This window comes from Eumetopias jubatus, unplaced genomic scaffold, assembly GCF_037043125.1.
Source record: "Eumetopias jubatus isolate StellerSeaLion01/CBP00866 unplaced genomic scaffold, mEumJub1_p1.0 scaffold_3, whole genome shotgun sequence".
Lineage (NCBI taxonomy): Eukaryota > Metazoa > Chordata > Mammalia > Carnivora > Otariidae > Eumetopias > Eumetopias jubatus.
Genome location: NW_028274809.1, coordinates 16320445 through 16331341, shown reverse-complemented (window position 1 = coordinate 16331341; position 10897 = coordinate 16320445).

Sequence of the window (10897 nt, the reverse complement as noted above, 5' to 3'; positions counted from 1 at the left end):
AATTGACTGAAGACTAAATGAAAGACCTGGATTTGAATGAGGGATATGCCAGATCACTCTGCCTCCCAGAATTACTGGCAATAGGAGAGGGAATTCAGTAAAGAAGACTATTAACAATGAGAAAGCATGATGAGCAAAATTATAAATTAGCATGCTGGCTAATTTTTCTGGGGAGGTAAGTGTTATTTGAGCAAGACAATATCCTTATTAAAATTGCCAACGTCTAAACATACCCTCAAGTGAAGTTCCACAAATGTCCAGATGGATGAAATTGAATCAAGGAAGTTCAAATACAGGATCATTTACTGATTTGTTACCAGTATGCTTAAGGAAGGCGAGAAGAGGGCGCCTGGGTGGCTCAGTAGGTTAAGCGACTGCCTTCGGCTCAGGTCATGATCCTGGAGTCCCAGGATCGAGTCCCACATCGGGCTCCCTGCTCAGCAGGGAGTCTGCTTCTCCCTCTGACCCAACCCCCTCTCATGCTCTCTCTCTCTCTCATTCTCTCTCTCAAATAAATAAAATCTTTATTAAAAAAAAAGAAGGTGAGAAGATTTGGGAGCCACATTTATTACTAGATTTATTGACACAGCTGCCTGTCCTGTCTCTTCTACTGCATTCCAGATTCCTTCAGGTAAGGGATGGTGATCTCTTTTTGTATCAACCATTGAGAGATGGTATTCCAATGGACAGCATTTTTAATGAGCATCATTGGCCTTCCTTGATTTACATGCAGTGACTGTAAACCCAGATGCTTCAGGGACCAAGCTAGAAATGAAATGAGCGATGAGGAAAGGATGCAAAATAATACAGAGTGAGGAGAATCATAGAAAACGCCAGCATGGTGCCCATCTAGAGAGAGCAGTAAATATTCAGCTCAGGTAAGCGTTGCCAACAATGTAATCTGGGCCCAGTGATATCAGAGTTTCCAGTTTTTAAAGAGGGGCTAAAAATGTCTATTGTCCATACAATCATCTGATTTTTTTATTTTTTTATTTTTTATTTTTTTTTTAAACTTGTAAGTCAGTTTCACTTTTTTTTTTTTAAGTTTTTATTTATTTATTTGACAGAGAGATACAAAGCGAGAGAAGGAACACAAGCAGGGGAGTGGGAGAGGGAGAAGCAGGCTTCCCGGTGAGCAGGGAGCCCGATGCGGGGCTCAATCCCAGGACTCTGGGATCATGACCTGAGCCGAAGGCAGACGCTTAATGACTGAGCCACCCAGAAGCCCCTCATCTGATTTTTTTAAAGGTTGGCGATTAAGTCCATTTTTAAGATCACGGCCAGATTCTGAAGGCTCTCGAACTCACTTCCTTATCTCTGACTTTTGTCTGTAGACTGTGCTCAGGGAGCCTGTCTGCTGAAGCCAGGCCATAGCCCTGATTCTGAGAACCTATCCTGGCAAGCCTGAGGCTCGGGGCTTTTGGAGAGAGTGGGTGCTGGTCCTGTGTGCTCAGGCCGGTTCCAGATTGGTCACCTTCCCATTGTAGACATAGAATTACAGATGCTTAGGTTTAAAGGATCGTTATTAAGCTGCCCTCAACAATAAAGAACATCGAGAACCCGAGGGATTCTATGTCCTCCGCATTTCCCCCCCTCACTGCCCAAGGTCCTTCTCTCTACAATATGACTTATTAAATTACCCAACTGAAAACCCAAAAGCCTCTAGACCGCATGTTCAAAATTTTTTTATTGTCAATCAGGTGAGTGTGACAGGGGAATGGTTACCTGTGTGAGAAAGACGAGCTTGTGATATCTGGTGGTTTGTGGGCACTTTTCCATGATTGTCACCTCTTGGTATAATTACTCACAATAATCTCTTTTATATAAGTGTTTTAGAAACCGCTTCTTTCACTAGCCAAGCCAGACCAGTTAGAAGAGGTTTTTGTTTTTATTTTTTAAGATTCTATTTATTTGACAGAAAGAGAGCATGAGCAGGGAGAACGGCAGGCAGAGGGAGAGGGAGAAGCAGGGTCCCCGCCGAGCAAGGAGCCCAATGTGGGGCCTGATCCCAGGACCCTGGGATCATGACCTGAGCTGAAGGCAGATGCTTAAGCAACTGAGCCAGCCAGGTGCCCCAGTTAGAAGAGTTTTGAAAGAAAAACAAATCTTTTTAAATCACAAGAGTAATTCATGGCTATGAAAAACTGAAACAAATCCCAAGTGCATAGATTAAAAACAGAAAGTTCCTGTTTGCTCCTCTCTTATGCCAGGAGGTATACATTAGCACGTGGGTGTTTTTATCCCGGATCTTCTTCTGTTCTTTTGTATGTGCACACACAAGCACATGCACACACACACAAATATGTATTTTGTGCATTTTAATATCTTAAGGGTAAATAGCAAAATGCTGTACATACTTTTCCATATTATTCTGGGACCTGCTTTGTTTATTAGACACTGTGTTGGAGGTGAATATCTGTGAAGTTTTCCAACCGACTTTTATAAAGCTTGTAGATGATTCATGAATATATGCATGAAGTATAACTAAAAATGCTTTCCTTGGATTCGGAAGCTTGTTTAGAGGCTTTAAAATTTTGATAACCAAGTGGGGTGGTTCTACCCAGATCTATATAATACACAGTCTTAGAAAGTGTTATGTTAGCTGAATTTGTACATTGAATCGTATTATAAAAATGTCCAGGAAACTGGTTTTTGGAAATAATTCAACAATGAGTGATATACATACGGAATGTTCTTTAGGAATAAAAATGACCATCCCTAATATGCCACTTGTAAAGAGTCAAGTACATTTTTTTTTTTTTTTGTCTTACGTTGGAGCACTCAGTACATGAGCTTGACCAACCCCAATGCAAGCCTGATGGAATTGGAAGAAATTACTTACTTTTCTTTATTTGATGTTTTGACGTGTTTTATCAAAGCATAAGCCAAACAAAGAGAAGGACTGAAACATCCTTGGTATGAAAGATCTCTCCCTTCCTTTGGATTCTATACGTAGGTATAGCATGCTAAACTTTACACTATTCCTCATAAAGTCTTCAAAATCCACCAAAATTTATTAGGAAAAAAAAGTATTTTTTATGATATGGCTTGATTCAACTGGATTCAAACCAAGAAGTCCTGACTGAAATCAAACTCTTAACCAATACTCATGCTCTCATAAGCATGGACCATTCCTCAAATGTCTGCTGCAGGGGAAATCCAAGACCCTAGCCTTCTTCTTACTGGTTGCCCTCTTTCTGCCCCACTGTTTGCAGGAACATCACCTGTAACTGTTTTCTTTTAAAGCAAGGTTTTAAGCTGATATTTCTCCCAGCCGGAAAGGGTTTTTTCCGCTCCTAAGAGATTTTATGTTTGATGATTTGTTGAAAATATCCAAACAGAAAAAATGGTTTTCATTATTTAGAAGAAAAGAGTAGCACCATGAACAACACAAGATGGAGTCTGTGCTTTATGGTTGGTTCAAAATGTTAGTGAACCGGAGAGCCCATGGAGCCTTAGGGCTTAGGTCAATTTATCAACAAATGCTAGGTCTCTAGTCTGCTGAGGCTATTAATCATACTTTACATAGTGTACATACAAAGATATACATTAGCATTAAAAAAAGCCTGCCAGCAATCAAATTCATATGTAGCAGTTTGCAAATTCTGAAAGGGTGGTGTGCCAAAAGTTTGCTTGGATCTCAGAATGCATTACCCATATAAAGTGACTTGATTTCCAGCAAAGTCCAGGAAGCAATTTGATTCATTTTGAGGGGAAATACTATTATAATATTGAGAGTCACTGAATTCCAGAATCTCTTAGGAAGCCCAGATGGTGTTGCCCTCTCCAGCATCCTAGGGGGCTGGGGTGGGGTGGGGGTTTAGGGAGCCAGGGTGGGGACCGGTGGTTTCCATGGCAGCAAGAAGCTACCTCCAGCAGCAAGAGGTGGCCATGGTGGGCCCTGACGGGGGACAGAAAGGTGGGAAACTGTTCAAGTCTGAGTCCAAGAGCCTCGGTTTCTGTGTTCTGTCAATTGCTGGATGTCTGAGTTAGGCCTCTTCAGGCCATGAGTAATAGTAATGGGGAATCCGATACCAAGGATTTGTGGATGGCACAGGAAAGGACCTCACAATGACTGCAACAGACACCATTGAACTGCCTGGGGGGGGGGGGCGTGCTCACCTTGCCTGCTTCCCTGCACACCTGTCTCATTTCTTCCTCACCGGCACATGGCGGAGTTGTCTGCTCCATGTTTTAAGCTCTGGTTTCTAAGTTTTCTTCTCTTTCGTTCAGCAGATGCTGCCTGGGGTCTCAGAATCCAAATTCCCAAAGAGGAAGAAGCATTTGGTGAGTCCCAATTGGGTCAAGTGTCCAGCCCAAGGCCAGCCGCCTCTGGCTTGGGGGGGCCAGGTCACATGGCCCAAACATGACTGCCAGCCTCCCCTCCGATTCATTCCTCTGCCTGCCCACGGGGAGCCAGGCTGGGCACAGACCCTGCACAAAGTATCTAATACATTTTATAATTTGGGGAAAAAAATCACATCTCAGAGCCTCACCTAAAATGGAGAGAAAACCACTTGCCTCTCAGAGTAGTAGAATTTACCTGCAACAATTTGAAAATGAGTTGTAAACTCTGAAAGCTCTAGAAATGGTAAGATTTTACTCCTAGTTTAGGTCACCTTTCACTGAATGAGTATATACTGAGCACTTAGTTCACACTGGGAACGCTTTCTAATACAAACACAAAGATAGTAAAGGCAAATTCGGGGACTAGCATGCTAATGTAGTAACAGAGAGTATGTTTTGGAGTCACACTGGCCTGCACTGAATCCTCCTTCTGCCACTTATCAGTTGTGAGCTTTGGGCATGTTTCTTCTCTCTGAGCCTCAATCTTCTCATCTGTAAAGTGGGAGTATTACTCCTTATGACAGCCTACATGGCCCTATTGGATCTTGGTAGGGCAGGCTCCTTCCTTTTCTTCAGGTCTTTACACAAATATCCCTTCTCAGAAGTAACCTTCTTACCTAAATATGCCTTCCCCCTTCCCAGCACCTTGCTCTGTACCACAGCACTTACCCCTCCCTAATACTACATATTACTTGATTTCTTATTAGCTGTGCTCCCTACTGAAATATGTTTCATGATCCAAGGGCTCTGTTGTTGTTTTTGTTAAACTTAGGTAACCCTCAGCCGGAAACAGTGCCTATTCTTAGTAAATGTACATACTGTCACATAGGGAGAACCCCATGTGACAACGGAAGAGATTGGAGCGATACTCCCACAAGCCAAGGGCCACCAAGGATTGCCAGCAATCACCAGAAACAAGAAGAGAGGCACACCACAGATCCTCCCTGTGAACCCCCGAGAAGGAAACAACCCTGCCCGCAACTTGATTTTGGACTTCTGGCCTCCAGAACTGGGAGGGGATAAATTTGTGTTGTCTGAAGCCATCCAGTTAATAGTCATTGGTCACAGCAGACCTAGGAAACTGGCACAGTACTTATTCAATCCATGGAGGTTATCGTTATTTGTGTTAAGAATGTAGCTCTCACTACAATGACCTCAGTAGACAAGGTGAGCAGTCGTCATATAACTGCCTTTACTGGAATTCTCCACCGCTCTGAGAACACACCCACCCAGTTCACCTTGGGTTGGACAGGTTTTCCAGACCAGGTTTGGTCCCTTTCTCTACCCGCACGGTCGTCCTGTGGGCTTCCAAAGGTACTTCGGGATCAGAATCAGCTCTGTCTGGCACCTTGGCCAACACTGGACCGGAGCTGCCTGAACATGACATCCAAGTCAAGAATAGCATTGTTTGGAAGCACCCCAAATGTTCATCAGTGGGTGACTGGTAAAATATAGCTTCTCTTGCACTGATACGGAACAATCTCTAATTATATCATAAGTAAGAGAAGCAAGACCAAGAACATCATGTAAAGAATGTGACCATTTGTATTCAAAAAAACAAACAGTAGATTCACATTTGCTTGTCTATGCAATGAAGGAAAATCCCACTTGAGAAAGTCCTTTAAGAAATCTGAATTACTGACATGGTCCTGTGATGATGCTCCCCTCCCCCCCGCAACTTCTCCCTGCCCCCACGTACCATTCATCTGATAGCCAGCCTCTTCAGTCATTGTCTGGAAACACAGCTTTTCTCAGGTTCTTCATTTGCTTTCCAGTGGCTTTTCATGACCTCAAACATCTACCACAAACTTTATAATCTGCCATTTGGGGTCCCCTGCTTACATAGGGACACTGTTTCTCTTTCTAACGTCACTCCCTTACACAATCCGGGAACTCTCCCCTCCAACCAAACACAAGTGCTCCATGGCCCCAGACACAACAGCCATTTCTATTTTACTGAAGGGTTTTGACAAGAATGCGTGTTGACTTGTCACATGACTTTTCTGCATGTGTCCAAATGAGCCTGTCCAAGTTTCCCAGGGCTACTGTGACAAAGTACTACAAACTGGGGGGCTTCAAACAATAGAATTCTTTAACCCACAGTTCTGGAAGCTGGAAGCCTGAGATCTGGGTGTTGGCAGGGCCACCTCCTTCCCAGACCCCTTTGGGGAGTCCCTCCTTGCCTCTTGCTGGTTTCTGGTGGTTTGCCAGCCATCTTTGACATTCCTTACAGCTGCGTAACTCCAATCTCTGCCTTCATCTTCAGTGGTGTTCTCCCTGTGTGCCTGTCTTCACAGGGCCATCTTCTTAGAAGCACAGTCGTCACATTGGATCAGGGGCCCACGCTACTCCAGTATGACCTCATCTTAACTAACTACACCGGCTGTAACCCTATTTCCAAATAAGGTCCCATTCTGAGGTACTGGGTGCTAAGACTTCAACATATCTTTTGGGGGGAGGGGACACAATTCAACGTATATAACAAATCATATGACTTTTCTCCTTAGCACTATTAATACGATGGATCATATTGGTGGATTTTTTTTGTTATTTAACGATGCTTGTTCATGTTATGACTGGAACCAGTTTCACTTAGCTACAATACATTCTTTTTTAAATGGACTTTGGATTTCAGCTGTTGATATTTGATATTTGATATTTGATTTTTGAACCCTACTCACAAGTGACAGTCATCTGTTTTCCTTTTGATGCTCTTTCAGTTTTGAGATCAATATCATAATGGCTTTAATAACAGGAATTTTGAAAAATTCTTTCTTCTAGAATAAGTAGCTTTGAGATTATCCATTCTTTAAAGGTTGGGTAGAATTTCCCTGTGAAACTATCTAGGCTAAGTGCTTTTTATGGGGGAGAATTTGAGCCCCTTTATCTCAGTCTGTGATAATTGCCGTGTTAGACATTCTTTACTGGGGCCAATTTTAGGTAAGTTGTTTCTTTCTAAAAAATTATCTATTTCATCTGCATTTTCAGATCTGTTTGCACAGGGACATGGGAAGTACCCTCTAAAGACTTTTAAAATTTCCTCTGCTTTTGGTGATTATTTTTCCTTAGCATTTCTAATTTTAAGCTTTCATCTTTTTTCCTTTTATTCTTTCTTTGTCATACTAGTGGTTTTTCGATTTTGTTAATTTTTTCCAAACACTCTTTTTGGATTTATTTATCAGTTTCATTTTTTTTCTCTTTTCCAACTTAATAATTTCTGCTTTCAGTTGTCTTTCAGTTGTCTTTAAGGTGTCTGTAACTGGCAGATTTGTAAGGTAATTCTGATCCCAGATTTGAGAATTACAGCTGTGGTACATGTAGTTTTTTACTAGAAATTAGTCTTCTGGTGCCCTAGGTCTTCCATTACACATGTTCTCATGTAATTGCACATTTCTTGTGTGTGTATGTGCATCTTATTTCTGCAACAGATAGAAGCTCTTTGAGGCCAAGCCTCCTGTATCATATCTTTTTGGGATGATAAATATTGATATTGTGGAGATGAAGTTAGAAAGTTAATGTAGGTGTGAGAACCTATGGTAGGCAGTGTCCAAAATAGCCCCTGCTAATCCAAACATCCTACTGTTCATGCTCTTGTCTTATACCCTCTCCCATTGACTGTGGGCTGGACCTACAGACTGGCTTCTAATAAGTAGACCATGACAAAAGTATTGGGGTGTGACCTCCAATATCAGATCATAAAAGATGGCTACTTTGTCATGCTCTGATTCTGTCTCCGATTCTCTCTGTTTGATGAAGGAAGCTGCTGGGTTGTGAACTGTCCTATGGAGAGACCTGTATGGCAAGGAAGAGAGGGTGGCCTCTGGCCAATGGCCCACAAAGACTTGAAATCTACCAACCACCACTTACGTGATTTTGGAAGCTGATCTACCCCTTTAGCTGAGCCTTGAGATGACTGAAACATTGTGAGGAACCCAGAGCCAGAGGACCCAGTTAAGATGCTCCTGGACTCCTGCCCCACAGAAACTTCAAGATAATAAATGCTGCCATTTTAAGCCACTATTTGTGGAAAAATTTGTTATGCAGCAATAGATAACCAATACAGAATCCCAACCCTGGATATGTCTTGATCTAGGAAATATTGCCAAGTTGAAAACTGAATGGTTTGGTTGAAATGTGGAAGTGACCTGCTCTATAGAGAGAGAACTCTAAATCAGAATTTAAAATAATGCAGTTAATACCAAAGTTTTTCATTTAAAAGGCATCTTGACATCAATTTCTTTTAGATTTCCTCATTTTGATTCAACAAAGAGATGACAGGTTTCCCTTTGAATTTACTTATTTTTAGTGCTTTCTTTACAAAAAAAAAATTATATCTGCACATGAGTATCTAGAATGTGTCAAATTAAAGACAGACTGCCTAGATAAAATTGGGCAGATGATGGGTGGAATTATAACATAGATTTATATTTTACAACATTCAAACCAACATTGGTTTGTTTTCCATACCTGATTGTCCACCAAAAATCTGTCCTCCCTGCTTTCACAGAAATACAGTTAAAGCTGGACATAGGCTGTTCTGCTAGAGATAACATTTGCAAGCCTGTCTTGGGCCATGTGACTGTGTTATTACTGATGGAACCTAAGCTGCTGCTCAGGACACTCAGGGATTTCAGATGTGCGCATCACCCAGCTTCAATCATGCAGAAGACGACAGTGACCTTGGGCTTGGTCCCAGGGGGGTGGGGCAGGGGTCGCGATGAAAAGAATCTGAGTTGCTGTGTACTGTCATGGAGCAGGGCCTCCTACTAACCCAGACTTCTCACCTTGGAACTCTTATATGAAAGGGAAATAAAAAGCTGTGCTCTTTAAGCCACTAGATTTTGGAGTCTCTTTGTTACAGTAGCTTAACCTTTACTCTAACGAATACTTCCATTGCTGGTCCTTTAAAATGTCACTTAGTAATTATTATATATACACAAATACGTGGATTTCTGCCCTGGGGGTGGAGGAGGGGAGCCAGCAAAATCTATTTCTCCCAGGCATGACTAGTGTTAAACTGTCCAAACAACTACAGGTTATTTTTCCTGCATCAACTTTATTTATTAAATGCATGACTTCAGGCTACCTTGTAACTTCTCCACTAAATGTTATGCTAGAGCAGTCCTTCAGCCTACCACTTCTTGAGGACATTGATTTTTGTTAGATTGGTTGGGAAGTTTATGTTCAGAACATCAGCCTGTGCCCTAAAAGAGAGGATCAGGGGAAGCATGCAGATCACTGCCAGAAGTCACTGGCTTTTCAGTCTCGCTCAAATTGTTCAGAGCCACATCCTCCTGAAGACTCCTTCCTAAATTGAATGGCTCTGGCCCAATACAGAATGCTACGGCTATCTCACCAGGTTGCCTTATAGAGCTTATCTAAAGATTTTTCACAATAGCCTTAACAAGACAAGAAGCACAGATTATTATTTTATCACAGGAAAAAAACCGAAGCACACTGTGATATCACAAGTCCCTGGAGGCTGGAGCCATTACTTGGTCCTCCAAGGAGATAAAATACATTATCTGAATGTGCAATTCTTTCTTCTTATGTTACATGTGCCATGCTTGCTTTTTGCTTCTTTTTTCTAATTGAGAGAAAGGAAAATTAAAGCATTATATCTCAGAGATACACCACTCAAGTGTCTTCATGGGAGAACCTATTTCTTTTTTTTTTTTTTTGAAGATTTTTTATTTATTTATTTTTGAGAGAGAGAGAAAGCACATGGGGGGGAGGGTCAGAGGGAGAAGCAGACTCCCTGCCGAGCAGGGAGCCCCATGCGGGCCTCCATCCTGGGACTCCAGGATCATGACCTGAGCCGAAGGCAGTCGCTTAACCAACTGAGCCACCCAGGCGCCCGGGAGAACCTATTTCTTTCACACATAAAAAGAACAGGTCCTGCCTTAGTCCAACTTTAGCTTTTAAAAATAAACGATAGGGTTTTGTCCCAGGGGCTGTAAATGACAGCGACACTGGGGAGGGGAGCTGTCTGCTTCCAGGGCAGGATAGCTCTTGTGTGTCACACAGCTGGATTGTGACAGCAGCCCTGTGCTGCTTCTGTGAACTAAGTATCTCCCAAGTGTCATTGCTTTCTTTGTCACCTTGATCTTGCCCCTCCATCACACTGGGAAGGAGCACAGAAACTAAAGCGTGAGGGAGACCAAACCATCCTTGAAAGCTACATCCTAAAGACTTCCTGATCCAAAAGGACAACTGGATAAACAGGAAAGTGGCAGGTGTTTGTTCATAGTCATTTGTGCAACCAAATACTCAGTAGGCTTTGCATGGGCTACCAGTAACACGCAACCTCTTGCCATCAACTGAAGACAGAAAGACAAGGATTGCACTTTTGCTGCAGGCTGATCAGCTCGGCCTAATTTGACTGTGCCTCTCACTCCTTGTCAGGAAGTGCAGAGGCCCTCGTGGGGGGAATCTCAGCGCTGCTAGGAGATTCAGGAGGGAGGGAGGAAAACCAAGGGCACCTGCAGGACGTTTCCTTTGTTCCTCGCCTTCTGAGATCTTTAAAGCAGGCAGGGGTGCGGTGAGATGT